General features: G+C 36.8%; 1 protein-coding gene and 1 pseudogene across 4 annotated transcripts in view; one reads left to right on the top strand and one right to left on the bottom strand.

The window, feature by feature from the left end:
* Nucleotides 1–17,162, bottom strand: part of TMEM196 (transmembrane protein 196) — a 265,704-nt gene that overhangs the window by 66,006 nt on the left and 182,536 nt on the right. The gene's annotated exons all lie outside the window — the stretch shown is intronic.
* Nucleotides 955–1,728, top strand: LOC137768438 (ADP-ribosylation factor-like protein 6-interacting protein 1 pseudogene; annotated as a pseudogene).

Raw genomic sequence — 17,162 nt, 5'->3', positions numbered from 1 at the left:
AGATATTCATGTCTAAACAGACTAACTGAGAAATTATCTTGCTCTATTGCTTCTTAGCCTCTTCAAGAAAGAATAAGAGGTAATTTCTATTTCCTCTTTCAAAAGAGCAAGTTGATCTTAAGACTTCCTTTGCTCCAATAGAGAGCCAGGAGGCTTTGTTTTGATAGGGGGGAAGAACTGGAGAACTCTTGGAAGGGTTGAAGAGAGGTTGGGGAAGACTGGATTTATGAGGATTAAGAATAGTGAAGGAGGTAATTTCTCTCTGGGTTATGAAATCTGGTCCTCATGCTCATTAAGGGGCCTGGGAGGTGGAAAGAGATCTGATGGAACTGGTACACGTGATTGCTGGTACAGGGGCCTTGGAAATGTTAAACAGTCCCAGTGGCTGAGAGGAGATGAATGCATGTTGTAAGTAGTCAACGAATAGGCTTAAAACGGATCACATGGATTCAGACCACCCTTTCCCAACCAAGGTTCTACAAGAAAGTTAACCGGGAATGAATATTTCCTTAACAAGAAATGAATATTTTGTCAGTTCTCCCAGGGATGAATTATAGGTAGTCCCATTCTTGGAGCAAAAGAAAAAAGTTAATCATTATATACAATGAAATATTTAGGGCTTTGGACTTAACTTTTATGGAACTGTTGGTTGGGGAGGGGTTAATTTGGATAATGACCTTCTCAGGGTGGACCACGATAAATCAAGGACAAAATCATTTTTCAACTTTCTGAATTGTTTATGATCTCTTGAACTCTTATACAACAATTCTTGGGCAAAGCAAAAATGTCTCCCTGGGCCTCCATCGTAATGACTTTTATTAGAAACTCTGGAAATGGTGATTTAAGTCAAAGTATGTAAATTAAAACACAGTGTGGGCTAGGGTTGTCGTGAGTGCCTCTGAGGAAGGCCGGGTTTTGGGGGCGTCTTGCGCTCGCTGAGGGGGCACCTCGGGAACAATGGCGGAAGGAGATAATCGCAGCACTAACCTGCTGGCTGCAGAGGCCGCAAGTCTGGAAGAGCAGCTGCAAGGATGGGGAGAAGTGATGCTGATGGCAGATGAAGTCCTCCAATGGGGAAGAGCCTGGTTTCCACCTGCCATCATAGGTGTGGTTTCTTTGGTGTTTCTGACTATCTACTATCCAGATCCATCCATTCTGTCAGGTGTTTCCTGTTTTGTTATGTTTTTGTGCTTGGCTGACAACCTTGTTCCCATTCTAGCGCCTAGAATTTTTGGCTCCAATAAATGGACCACTGAGCAACAGCAGAGATTCCATGAAATTTGCAGCAATCTAGTAAAAACTCGACGCAGAGCTGTGGGCTGGTGGAAACGCCTCTTTACGCTAAAGGAAGAAAAGCCTAAAATGTACTTCATGACCATGATCATTTCTCTTGCTGCGGTTGCTTGGGTGGGACAGCAAGTCCACAACCTCCTTCTCACCTACCTGATAGTGACTTTCTTACTCTTGCTTCCTGGACTAAACCAACATGGAATCATTTCAAAGTACATTGGAATGGCCAAAAGAGAGATAAACAAGCTTCTCAAACAAAAAGAAAAGAAAAATGAATAATACATCTGCTTTATTCAGTGTGATTAATGGCGTATACGTTGTCCTTGGGGACAGTGTCTGTTATGCTGTCTGGATACTAAAATGTTACAGATGTAGCTCTTTGCTGTCCCTCATTCTGCCCTTAGTTAGTAGAAATTCCGACTTGCCAAGTAAGGCTTTATGCCCAGTGTCCTCAAGGGTGTGTTGTCATCAGCTGGCCTTATATGGACAACTCATTCATCATTACCACTTGTCTTGGTTTTTCTCACCCAGGGTTAATTGAACTCTTACTTTTAAAATAATATAGTGGTGAACTTCATCCTTTAGTACAGTTAACAGTGGCTTGGGATAACTGTTCAAGTTGATCTTTGCTTTAGCTGGATACAAGATAGTGGTCTGTGACTAAAGGATGCTGGTTCTACTGTCTGCTTCCACACTCTGCTTAAACAACTGCCTGGCTTCGTGAATACAGAAACCAAGTTTACCACTTCTGATGAAGAGACCAGTTAAGATTCATTCCTCATTCTGTTTCGATACTGTGGGAGAAGAATCCTCATGGAATACAATGAAAGTAACTCCATGGCCTAGTATGTGTTGGCTTCTCCCTTGTGCAGAATTTAGCAATTTGTTGGAAACATTGATCCTTCCTCCCAAATGGGGAATCTGACAGGCTTAGAACTCTTGTTCCCGTGCACTTAAACTTGAAGTTAGTACATCCTTAAGGGCTTTTTAGTAGCAGGCTTACGCAAGATGGTATTTAGGATTTTTAGCATACTTTTAATTTCAGATTTTCAGCTAACTGAAACTAAAGTACATAATAGGTTAAGAGTCATGTCTATGACCTTTACTCCAAGACCAGCCTATAAAGAACAAAACTCATCCTGTGTTTAGTCAAGATTCATTTCAGTAGAAACTCCTACTAGTTTTTCAAGACCAGAATAAGCCTTTAAAGGTAAGCCTCAAGATTCTTATTTTATGGTAACACTGTCTGCTTTTGGTTCCCATAGATGGAGTAGTTGAAATCTGTAGGAATGAACCTCTGAGGGCTGGAAATGTGACATATTTGGGAACATTCTTAAACTGATTAACTAGCTGTAATATAGTTTTGTGAATTTATTGCACTGATGCTGTAAAACCTGGACCTTGTGGTATATCTGTTCCTAAATAAGTGTTGTTTTCTCCCCTTCAATATTGCTGTAAACAGTGGCACCCATATAGCATGTTTGACTTTTCTTTTTTAATGTTTCGTATACAAACTACCATAATTTACATGTGTTTCCTCATTGTAAATAAGCTTGTCTTCCTAGATTTTTGTGTGTATGTGTGTTCTACCAATTAACTACTTTTGCAGTTTTAATCCCGTATTATTTCTTCTACTTTGTTTTGTGTAAAAGGGGAAAAATAAAAAAGCTGGAAGCCCAAAAAAAAAAAAAAAAAACACAGTCTGATATTTCTCATATATAAGTTTTGAGGAGAATGATTATACCTATCTTATGAATAGACACTTTATAAACCAGAAGACAGAAAAAGGGTGAACTAATGCTTCTTTTATGAGAATATAATTGTCCCATAAGGTATTAATTGGTCTTAGGGTCTTACCATGATACTTTGCATTATATGTATGACATCTGTTTACAGGAGATTTAGAAAAAACCTGGCAAAACATGTTTCCTCCGTGAGGTATCCCAGCAAAATAGTAACTTGTCCATTTCACCTAGTAGGGTTTTGTTTATTTTTCTATATAAACAATGATATTTACAAAAAGATTTGGTACGTAGAGCTTGCTAGAATCAGAAATTCTTATTATACTTTTACTTCTACATAGGAAATCTAATACTGTACTACTTTTTGAACTTCAAAGAGATTTAAGGAATAAGAAAAGATTAAATAATTGATTTCCAGATATATAAGGATTGAATTTATTCCATGGCACTTAAATGCCCAAACAAAATCTAGGATTCAATATGGTTCTGAAAATTGGATTTGGCAAGGCCTAATAATTTGTCCATTCTCTATTTAAATACTGAGCCTCATTTAGGTATGTGTATTTTCCACTATGTTCAATCTTTCATCATTTAGCCAAAAAATAATTAATGCCTGCCTACAAGGCACTGTTTTATGAGCTGAGAATAGAAGTGAAAGACCTGCATTTTTTGTTTTGTTCAAAACTTTAAAAATATCGTTAGCTTTAATGACACAACAGAGGTACATTAACATATTCCATAATACCGACCTTTTATCTTTCTTATCTACTCAGAGACAAACAATAGGTAACAAGACAAATTAAAGGCAAAAATAAATATATCCAAACTTAGGCATCTCTTAGTGTATACCCATACTTTCAGTCTGTATGTGTCCCTAGGTCTGAAGAAGGTCTCTTCTAGACAGCATATATATGGGTCTTGTTTTTGTATCCATTCAGCTAGTCTACATCTTTTGGTGGGAGCTTTAAATCCATTTACATTTAAGGCAATTATCGATATGTATGTTCCTATTACCATTTTCTTAGTTCTTTTGGGTTTGTTATTGTAGGTCTTTCAGATATTTTAACATCTTTATTGGAGTATAATTGCCTTACAATGTTGTGTTACTTTCTGCTGTATAACAAAGTGAATCAGCTATACGTATACATATATCCCCATATTCCCTCCCTCTTGTGTCTCCCTCCCACCCTCCCTATCCCACCCCTCTAGGTGGTCACAAAGGACAGAGCTGATCTCCCTATGCTATGCGGCTGCTTCCCACTAGCTATCTGTTTTACATTTCGAAGTGTATATGTGTCAATGCCACTCTCTCACTTCGTCCCAGCTTGCTGTTCCCCCTCCCCGTGTCCTCAAGTCCATTCTCTACTTCTGCCTCTTTATTCCTGTCCTGCTCCTACGTTCTTCAGAACCATTTTTTTTTAGATTCCATATATATGTGTTAGCATATGATATTTGGTTTTCTCTTTCTGACTAACTTTACTCTGTATGGCAGACTCTAGGTCCATCCACCTCATTACAAATAACTCAGTATCGTATATATGTGCCACATGTTCTTTATCCATTCATCTGTTGATGGACACTTAGGTTGCTTCCAGGTCCTGGCTATTGTAAATCGTGCTGCAGTGAACATTGTGGTACATGACTCTTTTTGAATTATGGTTTTCTCAGGGTATATGTCCAATAGTGGGATTGCTGGGTCATATGGTAATTCTATTTTTAGGTTTTTAAGGACCCTCCATACTGTTCTCCATAGTGGCTGTATCAATTTACATTCCCACCAACAGTGCAAGAGTGTTCCCTTTTCTCCACACCCTCTCCAGCATTTACTGTTTGTAGATTTTTTGATGATGGCCATTCTGACCGGTGTGAGGTGATACCTCATTGTAGCTTTGATTTGCATTTCTCTAATGATTAGTGATGTTGAGCATTGTTTCATGTGTTTGTTGGCAATCTGTATGTCTTCTTTGGAGAGATGTCTATTTAGGTCTTCTGCCCATTTTTGGACTGGGGTGTTTGTTTTTTTGATATTGAGCTGCATGAGCTGCTTGTATATTTTGGAGATTAAGCCTTTGTCCGTTGCTACATTTGCAAGTATTTTCTCCCATTATGAGGGTTGTCTTTTCGTCTTGTTTATGGTTTCCTTTGCTGTTCAAAAGCTTTTAAGTTTCATTATGTCCCATGTGTTTATTTCTGTTTTTATTTCCATTTCTCTAGGAGGTGGGTCCAAAAGGATCTTGCTGTGATTTATGTCACAGAGTGATCTGCCTATGTTTTCCTGTAAGAGTTTTAGAGTGTCTGGCCTTACATTTAGGTCTTTAATCCATTTGGAATTTATTTTTGTGTATGGTGTTAGGCAGTGTTCTAATTTCATTCTTTTACATGTAGCTGTCCAGTTTTCCCAGCACCACTTACTGAAGAGGTCGTCCTTTCTCCATTGTATATTCTTGCCTCCTTTATCAAAGACAAGGAGACCATAGAGCATGGGATTATCTCTGGCTTTCTATCCTGTTCCACTGATCTATATTTCTGTTTTTGTGCCAGTACCATACTGTCTTGATTACTGTAGCTTTGTAGTATAGTCTGAAGTCAAGGAGCCTGATTCCTCAAGCTCTGTTTTTCTTTCTCAAAAGTGCTTTGTCTATTCGGGGTCTTTTGTGTCTCCATACAAATTCTGAAATATTTTGTTCTAGTTCTGTGAAAAATGCCATTGGTAGTTTAATAAGGATGGCATTGCATCTGTAGATTGTTTTGAGTTTTACAATCATTTTCACAATGTTGATTCTTCCAATCCAAGAACATGGTATACCTCTCCATCTGTTGGTATCGCCTTTAATTATTTTCATCAGCGTCTTATAGTTTTCTGCATACAGGTCTTTTGCCTCCTTAGGTGGGTTTATTCCTAGGTATTTTATTCTTTTTGTTGCAGTGGTAAATGGGAGCGTTTCCTTAATTTCTCTTACAAATTTTTCATCATTAGTGTATAGGAATGCAAGAGATTTCTGTGCATTAATTTTGTATCCTGCTACTTTACCAAATTCATTGATTGGCTCTAGCAGTTTTCTGGTAGCATCTTTAGGATTCTCTATGTATGGTATCATGGCATCTGCAAACAGTGACATCTTTATTTCTTCTTTTCCGACTTGGATTCCTTTTATTTCTTTTTCTTCTATGATTGCCGTGGCTAAAACTTCAAGAACTATGTTGAATAAAGTGCTGAGAGTGGGCACCCTTGTCTTGTTCCTGATCTTAGTGGAAATCGTCTCAGTTTTTCACCATTGAGAACGAAGTTGGCTGTGGGTTTGTCATATATGGCCTTTATTATGTTGAGGTAAGTTCCCTGTATGCCCACTTTCTGGAGAGTTTTTATCATAAATGGGTGTTGAATTTTGTCAAAAACTTTTTCTGCATCTATTGAGATGATCATATGGTTTTTATCCTTCAGTTCATTAATACGGTATATCACATTGATTGATTTGTGTATACTGAAGAATCCTTGCTTTCCTGGGATAAACCCCACTTGATCATGGTGTATGATCCTTTTAATGTGCTGTTGGATCCTGTTTGCTAGTATTTTGTTGAGGATTTTTGCATCTATGTTCATCAGTGATATTGGCCTGTAGCTTTCTTTTTTCGTGACATCTTTGGTTTTGGTATCAGGGTGATGGTGGCCTTGTAGAATGAGTTTGGGAGTGTTCCTCCCTCTGCTATATTTTGGAAGAGTATGAGAAGGATGCGTGTTAGCCTTCTCTAACTGATAAAATTCGCCTGTGAAGCCATCTGGTCCTGGGCTTTTGTTTGCTGGAAGATTTCTAATCAGTTTCAATTTCAGTGGTTGTGATTGGTCTGTTTATATTTTCCATTTCTTCCTGGTTTAGTATCAGAAGGCCATGCTTTTCTAAGAATTTGTCCATTTCTTACAGGTTGTCCATTTTATTGGCATATAGTTGCTTGTAATAATCTCTTATGAGCCTTTGCATTTTTGCAGTGTCAGTTGTTACTTCTCCTTTTTCATTTCTAATTCTGTTGATTTGAGTCTTTTCCCTTTTTTTCTTCATGAGTCCTGCTAATGGTTTATCAATTTTGTTTATCTTCTCAAAGAAATAGCTTTTAGTTTTATTGATCTTTGGTACTGTTTTCTTCATTTCTTTTTCATGTATTTCTGATCTGATTTTATGATTTCTTTCCTTCTGCTAACTTGGGGTTTTTTTTGTTCTTCTTTCTCTAATTGCTTTAGGTGTAAGGTTAGGTTGTTTATTTGAGATGTTTCTTGTTTCTTGAGGTAGGATTGTATTGCTATACACTTCCCTCTTAGAACTGCTTTTGCTGCATCCCATAGGTTCTGGTCGTCGTGTTTTCATTGTCATTTGTTTCTAGGTATTTTTTGATTTCCACTTTGATTTCTTCAGTGATCTCTTGGTTATTTAGTAGCATATTGTTTAGCCTCCATGAGTTTGTATGTTTTACAGTTTTTTCCCTATAATTGATATCTAGTCTCATAGCATTGTGGTCAGAAAAGATACTTGATATGATTTCAATTTTCTTAAATTTACCAAGGCCTGATTTGTGACCCAAGATATGACCTATCCTGGAGAATGTTCCATGAGCACTTGAAAAGAAACTGTATTCTGTTTTTTTGGGATGGAATGTCCTATAAATATCCATTAAGTCCATCTTGTTAATGTGTCATTTAAAGCTTGTGTTTCCTTATTTATTTTCATTTTGGATGATCTGTCCATTGGTGAAAGTGGGGTGTTAAAGTCCCCTACTATGATTGTGTTACTGTCAATTTCCCCTTTTATGGCCGTTAGCATTTGTCTTATGTATTGAGGTACTCCTATGTTGGGTGCATAAATATTTACAATTGTTATATCTTCTTGGATTGATCCCTTGATCATTATGTAGCATACGTCTTTGTCTCTTGTAATAGTCTTTATTTTAAAGTCTATTTTATTTTATACAAGTACTGCTACTCCAGCTTTCTTTTGATTTCCATTTGCATGGAATAACTGTTTCCATACCCTCACTTTCAGTCTGTATGTGTCCCTAGGTCTGAAGAGGGTCTCTCTTAGACAGCATATATATGGGTCTTGTTTTTGTATCCATTCAGCTAGTCTACGTCTTTTGGTGGGAGCTTTAAATCCATTTACATTTAAGGTAATTATCAATATGTATGTTCCTATTACCATTTTCTTAGTTCTTTTGGGTTTGTTATTATAGGTCTTTTCGTTCTCTTGTGCTTCCTGCCTAGAGAACTTCCTTTAGCATTTGTTGTAAAGCTGGTTTAGTGGTGGTGAATTCTCTTAGCCTTTGCTTGTATGTAAATGTTTTAATTTCTCCGTCGAATCTGAATGAGATCTTTACTGGGTAGAATAATCTTGGTTGTAGGTTTATCCCTTTCATCACCTAAATATGTCCTGCCACGCCCTTTCGGCTTTCAGAGTTTCTGCTGAAAGGTAAGCTGTTAACCTTATGGTGATTCCCTTGCATGTTATTTGTTGCTTTTCCCTTGCTGCTTTTAATATTTTTTCTTTGTTTTTAATTTTTGATAGTTTCATTATTATATGTCTTGGCGTGTTTCTCCTTGGATTTATCCTGTATGGGACTCTCTGTGCTTCCTGGACTTGATTGACTCTTTCCTTTCCCATATTAGGGAAGTTTTCAACTGTAATCTCTTCAAATATTTTCTCAGTCCCTTTCTTTTTCTCTTCTTCTTTTGGGACCCCAATAATTCGAATGTTTGTGCATTTAATGTTGTCCCAGAAGTCTCTTAGACTGTCCTCCATTCCTGTCACTCTTTTTTCTTTATTCTGCTCTGCAGTAGTTATTTCCACTATTTTATCTTCCAGGTCACTTATCCGTTTTTCTCCCTCAGTTATTCTGCTATTGATTCCTTCTAGAGAATTTTAAATTTCATTTATTGTGTTGTTCATCACTGTTTGTTTGCTCTTTAATTCTTCTAGGTCCTTGTTAAACGTTTCTTGTATTTTCTCCATTCTATTTCCAAGATTTTGGATCATCTTTACTATCATTACTCTGAATTCTTTTCCAGGTAGACTGCCTACTTCCTCTTCATTTGTTTGGTCTGCTGGGTTTTTACTTTGCTCCTTCATCTGCTGTATATTTCTCTGTCTTCTCATTTTGCTTAACTTACTGTGTTTGGGGTCTCCTTTTTGCAGGCTCCCGGTTTGTAGTTCCCTTGTTTTTGGTGTCTGTCCCACAGTGGATAGGGTTGGTTCAGTGGGTTGTGTAGGCTTCCTGGTGGAGGTGACTGGTGCCTGTGTTCTGGTGGATGAGGCTGCACCTTGTCTTTCTGGTGGGTAGGACCGTGTCTGGTGGTCTGTTTCAGGATGTCTGTGAACTTATTATGATTTTAAGCAGCCTCTCTGCTAATGGGTGGGGTTGTGTTCCTGTCTTGCTAGTTGTTTAGCATGGGGTGTCCAGCACTGGAGCTTGCTGTTCGTTGAGTAGAGCTGGGTCTTAGCGTTGAGATGGAGATCTCTGGGAGAGCTTTTGCCGTTTGATATTACATGGGGGGTGGGAGGTCTCTGGTGGTCCAATGTCCTGAACTCGGCTCTTCCACCTCAGAGGCTCAGGTCTTACAGCTGGCTGGAGCACCAAGACCCTGTCAGCCACACAGCCAGGTACGTGGGGAGTTTCTTCCCTTTTGGGAAGTCTGAGGTCTTCTTCAAGTGTTCAGTAGATGTTCTGCAGGAGCTGTTCCACATGTAGATGTATTTTTGATGTATTTTTGGGGAGGAAGGTGATCTCCATGTCTTACTCCTCTGCCCTCTTGAAGGTCCTCTCTCTCTTAGTATATTTTTAAATGAGACCAATTTCAGTATTTAATATGCTAGACCCAAAATTATGATTACCAGAGGGTTAAGGGGGGCTGGGAGGGATAAACTGGGAGATTAGGATTGACATATACACACTACTGTATATAAAATAGATAACTAATAAGGACCTACTGTAGAGTACAGGGAACTATTCTCAATACTCTGTAATGACCTATACAGGAAAAGAATCTAAAAAAGAAGGGACAGGGGCTTCCCTGGTGGCACAGTGGTTAAGTATCTGCCTGCCAATGCAGGGGACGCGGGTTCGAGCCCTGGTCTGGGAAGATCCCACATGCCGCGGAGCAACTAGGCCCGTGAGCCACAACTACTGAGCCTGCACGTCTGGAGCCTGTGCTCCACAACGGGAGAGGCCCCGACAGTGAGTGTCCCGCACACTGCGATGAAGAGTGGCCCCCGCTCGCCTCAACTGGAGAAAGCCCTCGCACAGAAACGAAGACCCAACACAGCCAAAAATAAATAAATAAATTTATTTTAAAAAAAAAGAGTGATATATGTGTATGTATAACTGATTCACTTTGCTGTACACCTGAAACTAACACAACATTGTAAATCAACTATACTCCAATAAAATTTTTTTTAAAAATTAAAAAGATCTAAGTTCCATAATTTTTTTTTTTCCATTGGAGTATAGTTGCTTTACTCTGCTGTGTCAGTTTCTGCTGTACAGCAAAGTGAATCAGTTATACCTATACATATATCCCCTCTTTTTTGGATTTCCTTCCCATTTAGGTCACCACAGAGTACTGAGTAGAGTTCCCTGTGCTATACAGTAGGTTCTCATTGGTTATCCATTTTATACATAGTAGTGTATATATGTCAATCCCAATCTCCCAATTCATCCATAAATATTTTAATAAATAATCTTTTGATAAGGGGGGAAAAAAGATGCTAGACCAAACTAACCTCTCATCAGCAAAATATTACTCCCTGTAACTTATCGTCTGCCTGCTTAGCCTGCTTCTGTTTGAGCTGTCTTGAGAAACGGGGCTCACATTGCCTCTCTTAAATGAATGTTCCATAGTTGAATTGTTGTTACTCTGAGGAGACTTTTCTTTCTGATGTTTAACCTAAATTGTTCTTTAAAAAGAATTATGTCCTACCACTCATAGATATACCTTCTTATACTTGACTGTAATCATTTACCCTTATCTTATTTTAGAATTACACCTTTCCCATATTTATGAGCTATTATGTTCATTCTCACTGACAAAGCAAAACTATATGCATTTTAACCCATCATCTTTCTTTCTTTTTTTTCTTTTTCTTACAGGCATGGAAAGTTCCTAAGCTTCCCACCACTTGCTCTACGGCTGGAGGCTCCTGAGGTATCAAAAGAAAAAAATAGTTTTCAGGTGCAATCTTAATACAGTCATGTTGAAAGTGATAATAATCCTCTTACCATGACACACTGCCCAAAATAGCATTGGCATCCTTTGACACCATGAGATAGCAAATTTTATTTTATCTTATTTCATTTTATGTCCACTTGGGAGTAATGCCATGTGACACAAGCTCATAAAAACAGAACTCCCTTGATGACTGAGTTTGAGATAATCATTCTCTGGATAAAGAATACGGAAAGTAATTGAAAATGAATAATATACCACTCATTTCACCACATCACTGACACTGACAATTCAGCAGTCTGAAACCTATTACGTAGGTAGGCATGGTCAATACTGATTGAGTTTTTTGTGATGCTTTCACATACTTTAATTTTATTTAATCTTCACAATGACCCTGTAGTATATTGTAAATGGATAAATTCTGTTTCAGAAGTAGCTCAGGCTCTTACAGCTAGTTACTGACAGCTTCCATAAATGCAATGACCTTTATATGACATCACAGTGTCCTCTATGTTTTTAACATTTTTGTAGTGTAATATACAAAGAGAAAAGTGCACTTAAGTGTATAGGCCGATGGGGTTTTGCAAATTGAACACACATGTAACCAGTACCTAGATCAAGAGCCTCAGAAGCTCCCCTATGCCCATTTGTAGTAACTATTCACCCTACCAAACTCCAAAAGTAACCAGAACCCTGACTTCTAACAACACACATTTTTGCCTACTATTGTAGTTTACATCAGGGGAATCATACACTCTTTTATATTTGACTTCTCTAACTTAACATTATATTCATGATTCATCCATATTGTGGCAAGTAGCTCTATATCATTATTCTAATTGCTATATGCCACTCCATAAAATTTAAATATATCACAATTTATTTACCCACTCCACTGTTGATGGGAATTTGGGAGTTTCTAGTTTTGGACTATTACAAATAGCACTATTATGAACATTCTGGTATATGCCATTTGGTAAAATATGTACTCATTTCAGAGACACACCCATACACACACCTCCTAGGAATGGGATTGCTGAGGCATAGGTTGTACAAATATTCAGCTTTGATAGATGCTGCCCAATAGGTTTCTAAAATGGTTCTACAGGGCGTATCTTCCATTGTTATTATTAAATAATTACTGTCACTGATTATTTGTTCAATTATGAGTCCTACCATCACCACTATCATTCTCTGAGTAATGATTATGAGCCAGGCACTGTGCTAAGCATTATATATATTAAAAATTATAAATATATTACATATAAGTATATGATATTTATAACATATAGTTAATATGTATGGTACATATAAATATATTATACAAAAGCACTATATCATACACATATGTACATACTATGTTAAAATAGAAATAATATATAAGCACTATATTATATATGTATATACATATATATACATACATATATATTTGTATTATACATAGCAACTATAATACAGTTATACTCCTTGAGGTTGAAACAGATACTCATCCTTGAGGGTGGAGTATCTACATAAATTCTTTGAAATTATTCTGCATAAGAGATTTGTCTCTTCTCCCTATTTATTTATTCATTCAGTCATTCATTTATATCAATATAAACTTACGGATATTTATACTTTGCATTATAATACATTACTATTTATTTTGATGCTCAAATTGTTCTTGCTTTGGCTATTAGGATCTCCTTCAGTGGTTCCAGCCCGAGACCTAGAATCAGCTATTTATCCAAGGATTCTTGGTTCTTTCTTTGTAAGTATGGTGTTAGAAACCAAGTTCTGGATGCTTGGTGCGCTAGTTGCTACTGGGGTATCATTGCTTGTAAGTCCTCTCAGCTGACAGAACAAATAACTATGTGGTGTGCACACCAACTAACCTGTGTATATGTACATCTATAAATATGTCTATAACTGACTTTCAATACCTATATTAATTTAAACATGAGTTAATACTGATATTTAACTCTAATCCATTTCCACATGGACCATTATAGCCTCCTCCCCATCTTGATCCATAAACTCCTACAACTGAGGAAAAACATGACTCCCACCAAGCTCCATCCATTTACTTTATTATTCACTTCTAGTATATATGTATGTATAGCAGTATCAAAAAAGTTAATCCAGTACTTTTGTGGGAGTGAACTTTATCAACTAAAGTGCAGTACTTTTGCCTTTAGTCTTACAGAAAGAATCCACTCATTTTCAAAGTTATTTAGGTCAGCACCTTTCCCTCCACATCATTTAGTGAGGTTGTTTCATACATTTGTAATACAGTTACATTTTCTTGTGACAACTTGCATTCCTTCCTGGGATCCCCAGCCTCCTAAATGATTTTTTCTAAAGCTTACAAATGTTGTTAGCTCTTTTTGCTGTACAATTCTATGGGTTGACAAATTCATGTATCTACCATTGGAATATCACACAGAATAGCTTTACTGCTCCCAACAAAACCCCCATGTTTCACCTGTTCAACCCTTCCCCCAAACCTGTAGCTACCACTGATCTATTTACTATCTCTATAGTTTTGCCTCTTTCAGAATGTCGTATAATTGTAATTATGTAATTATACAGTCTTTCAGACTGGCTTCTTTCATTTAGCAACATGCATTCAAAATTCATCCATGTCTTGAGAGCTCATTTCTCTTATCAATGATTATTCCATATTATGGATGTACCGGTTTTTTTATCCATTCAGCTGTTAGTGGTTGCATCTATCTTCAAGCAATCATAAACAACACTGTTGTAAACATTTATGTGCAGGCTTTTGTGTGGAAGGATTTTGAATCAGTTGAATCTTCAAATCAGTTGAATCTTTCAGCCCATGATCATGGAATATCTTTTCATTTATTAGTATCTGTGATTTTTTTCATCAGAGTTGTACAGTTTTCTGCAGCTCTGGTCACAGGTAGATCTTGGAACTCAGCAATGACCTTGGGAAAATGTCTCTTTTTCCATTTTTGAATTCTATGTTCTTTTGCACTGGCTCTTTTCTCAGATTGGCTCTCTCCAAGAATGACCTTGGAATATCCACTTATTTTCAAGAAGTTTAGCAACATGGGGAGAAAGAGATGCTTTTTCTAATCAGTGAAAGTTTAGGGTGGGACTCCTGAGCCCAAGCTGTATCCTGTGCCCATTATGGACAAATCATAGTTACTCTGATCAGCCAATGAAGCTAGAGGATGAGGTCAGTCTCATTATGACCACATAGACTGAGAATGGAGAAGACTGGTTCTCCAAAGGAAAACTGAAGTTACCAGAAATGGGGTAGGGGATTATTGATGCTGGCCAGACAAGAGTCTACCAGAGTGGGGAAGTTTGACATCTAGTCAAAACCTAAACATGTATATTTGTTTTGTTTTGTTTCATTTTTTATAGTAAAGAGATTTGGATTATACCCATACAAAGAATAAATAAGTGGTTGAAAAGAGGGAAAATGTTACTGTGGTGGTTAATCTATAGGACAATAAACAAGTGGTTTGTCAGATTTCTATTCTTAATTGATCCAATTATCATTAAAAATATGATCTGAGATTTCTACCTGCATATGATTAATTTCTGATTCACAGCCCTGCCTTTTCTGACAATTTCCCTTTAGAAATTTTCCAAGAGAAATAAAAGCTTAACAAATGAGTATTAGCTAATGTGAAATATCTGGAGCTCAGATGAAGGAAATAGAGCTAATTTATATAATGAGGCTCTAATTTATTCAACTTTAAAAGACTATACAAAATTTGGGGTCTTGAATTTTTAAAGTATGGTTTAGACTTGGATTTGGTAGTAAATATCCATATTTACATTCATTATGTATAATTATTATTCCAGTAGAGTAGATGAGGTATGAGGGTTTTTTAATTGATATATAACTGGCATATAACATTATATTAGTTTTAGATGTGTGACATACTGATTTTATATATATTATATATATATATATATAATATATATATATATACTGCAAAATGATTACCACAATAAACTTAAACATTCTTCACTACACATTGTTACACATTATTTTTTCTTGTGATTAGAACTTTTAAGATCTACTCTCTTAGCAACTTTCAAATATACAATACAGTATTGTTAACTTCAGTCACCATGCTGTACATTACAACCCCATGACTTATTTATCTTAAAACTGAAGTTTTGTTACCTTTTGACCACCGTCACCCATTTTTCCCACCCCCTTTCCACAGCCTCTGTCTCTAGCAACCACCAATCTGTTTTCTGTATCTATGAGTTTGTGAGTTTGTTTAAGATTCCACATGTGAGATCATACAGTATTTGTCTTTCTATGTCTGACACATTTTGCTGTGCATGTTTTTTAAAACAAGCCTTACTTAAGCTATTAATCTTTGGAGGAAGCATGATGAGCATATTCCCTCCTTAATAAGCAATCATAAGTAAAGTTTCTAAGCATAGTAGAGGATAGAGTAGGCAACTAATATCTCATCAAAGTAGTGTTACTACACAGGAGCAGATACAAATGAATTAGAAATACTCTATCAAATGAATAAGTTCATTTTCAAAATATGAGTACAAATGTTTTTGGTGTGTGGCAGACTCCCTTGAACATAGACAAAGTCAAGAGAGAAGGAGGCACATGTTTAAAAAATAGCTCTCATAAAATGTGAATTAGTCAACAGATGAAATATCACATTATTTGAGCTGAAATTTGCATGGTAAACATTTCATTACTCATTCCATCCCCTTCTCTCTTACTGAGCTACTCCAGTATCCTTAGGAGGGAGAACACACTGAACGTGCTATTTTTATGACAAACCAGAAAGCAATAAGGTTACAGAACAGTTTACACATCAGCAGTGATCTGAAATGGAACACACATATTATTTTTTCCCTTGGCGTTATTTCAACTCTTTGTCCATACTGATACCTCATGTTTAAAAAGACAATAATAATATATCCTGTCAGGTGCAAAGAATGGAGAAGTAATTCTTTTATCTCATTAGCTATTCTTCCCCAGAGCCAGGTGTGAGCCTTATGCTTGGGCAAATAACAGTCCTACCCTGTTGTGACCACAAAGTAGTTTCTTTCCATTCTCTGGGAAGCCACGTTTCTAGGAAGCTATTATTGTGGGATATACAGAGGTCATGGCCTTGCTCTCAGTTACCTGATGACTATGATGCCTTTTAGGAATAAATCCAGAATACATCATAGGGGAGAGGTGCCATTAAAAATAACCTAGTTAAGGAAGTGTACGAATACTGAGAGGGAGTATTTCACTCTTTCCCAAACTAGGTGGGATTCAAGGCATATTTTAGCTCACAGTCCTTGACTCTTCCTCAGTGAAACACTGTGTCATTAAACCCTTGCTTTACCCCATTCATGAATACTTAAAAATACAGCAGGATGGATTATTAATAGCTTACAATTTACTTTTAGACACCTGAAGTGAAAAATTTGTGTATGTGTATCTCAAGGGAGATTATTTAGCATATCTGGTTATTTTTTCACTTCAGCATTTGTTCCATCTCACTTTTAATTCAATGAGCATTTCTTAATCATGGACTAAATCACGGACACTCTGCTAAGATGAATGACACATGGTTCCTTCATTTACAATCCAGAGGGAAAAAAATAGATGTACACAAAACAAACCACAACAAAAGGTAGAACAGAGTGCTGCACAATATTTACATATTTGTCTAGTCTGAGCCTCACAAAAATCATTAAGCGAGAAAAGATAGCTAAGAACAGATCCTTTGGGAACGATCCTTTAAGGGCTGGATATTACAAGAAAAGGTATTTCAAGAGAAATCCACTGCAAGTTTAGTTTTATAAGACAAAGGTTCCTGAGCCACTGTCTAAAGACATTTTGGCCCATTTTTTCCTCAAGGTTTTGGATATATAAGCATGATGAAAATCAGCCGCAATTACAAAGTTTAGACAAGAGCAAAAACCAGAATTTA

Source organism: Eschrichtius robustus, chromosome 8 (assembly GCF_028021215.1).
Source record: "Eschrichtius robustus isolate mEscRob2 chromosome 8, mEscRob2.pri, whole genome shotgun sequence".
Lineage (NCBI taxonomy): Eukaryota > Metazoa > Chordata > Mammalia > Artiodactyla > Eschrichtiidae > Eschrichtius > Eschrichtius robustus.
This window is presented reverse-complemented; position numbering and strand designations above follow the sequence as displayed.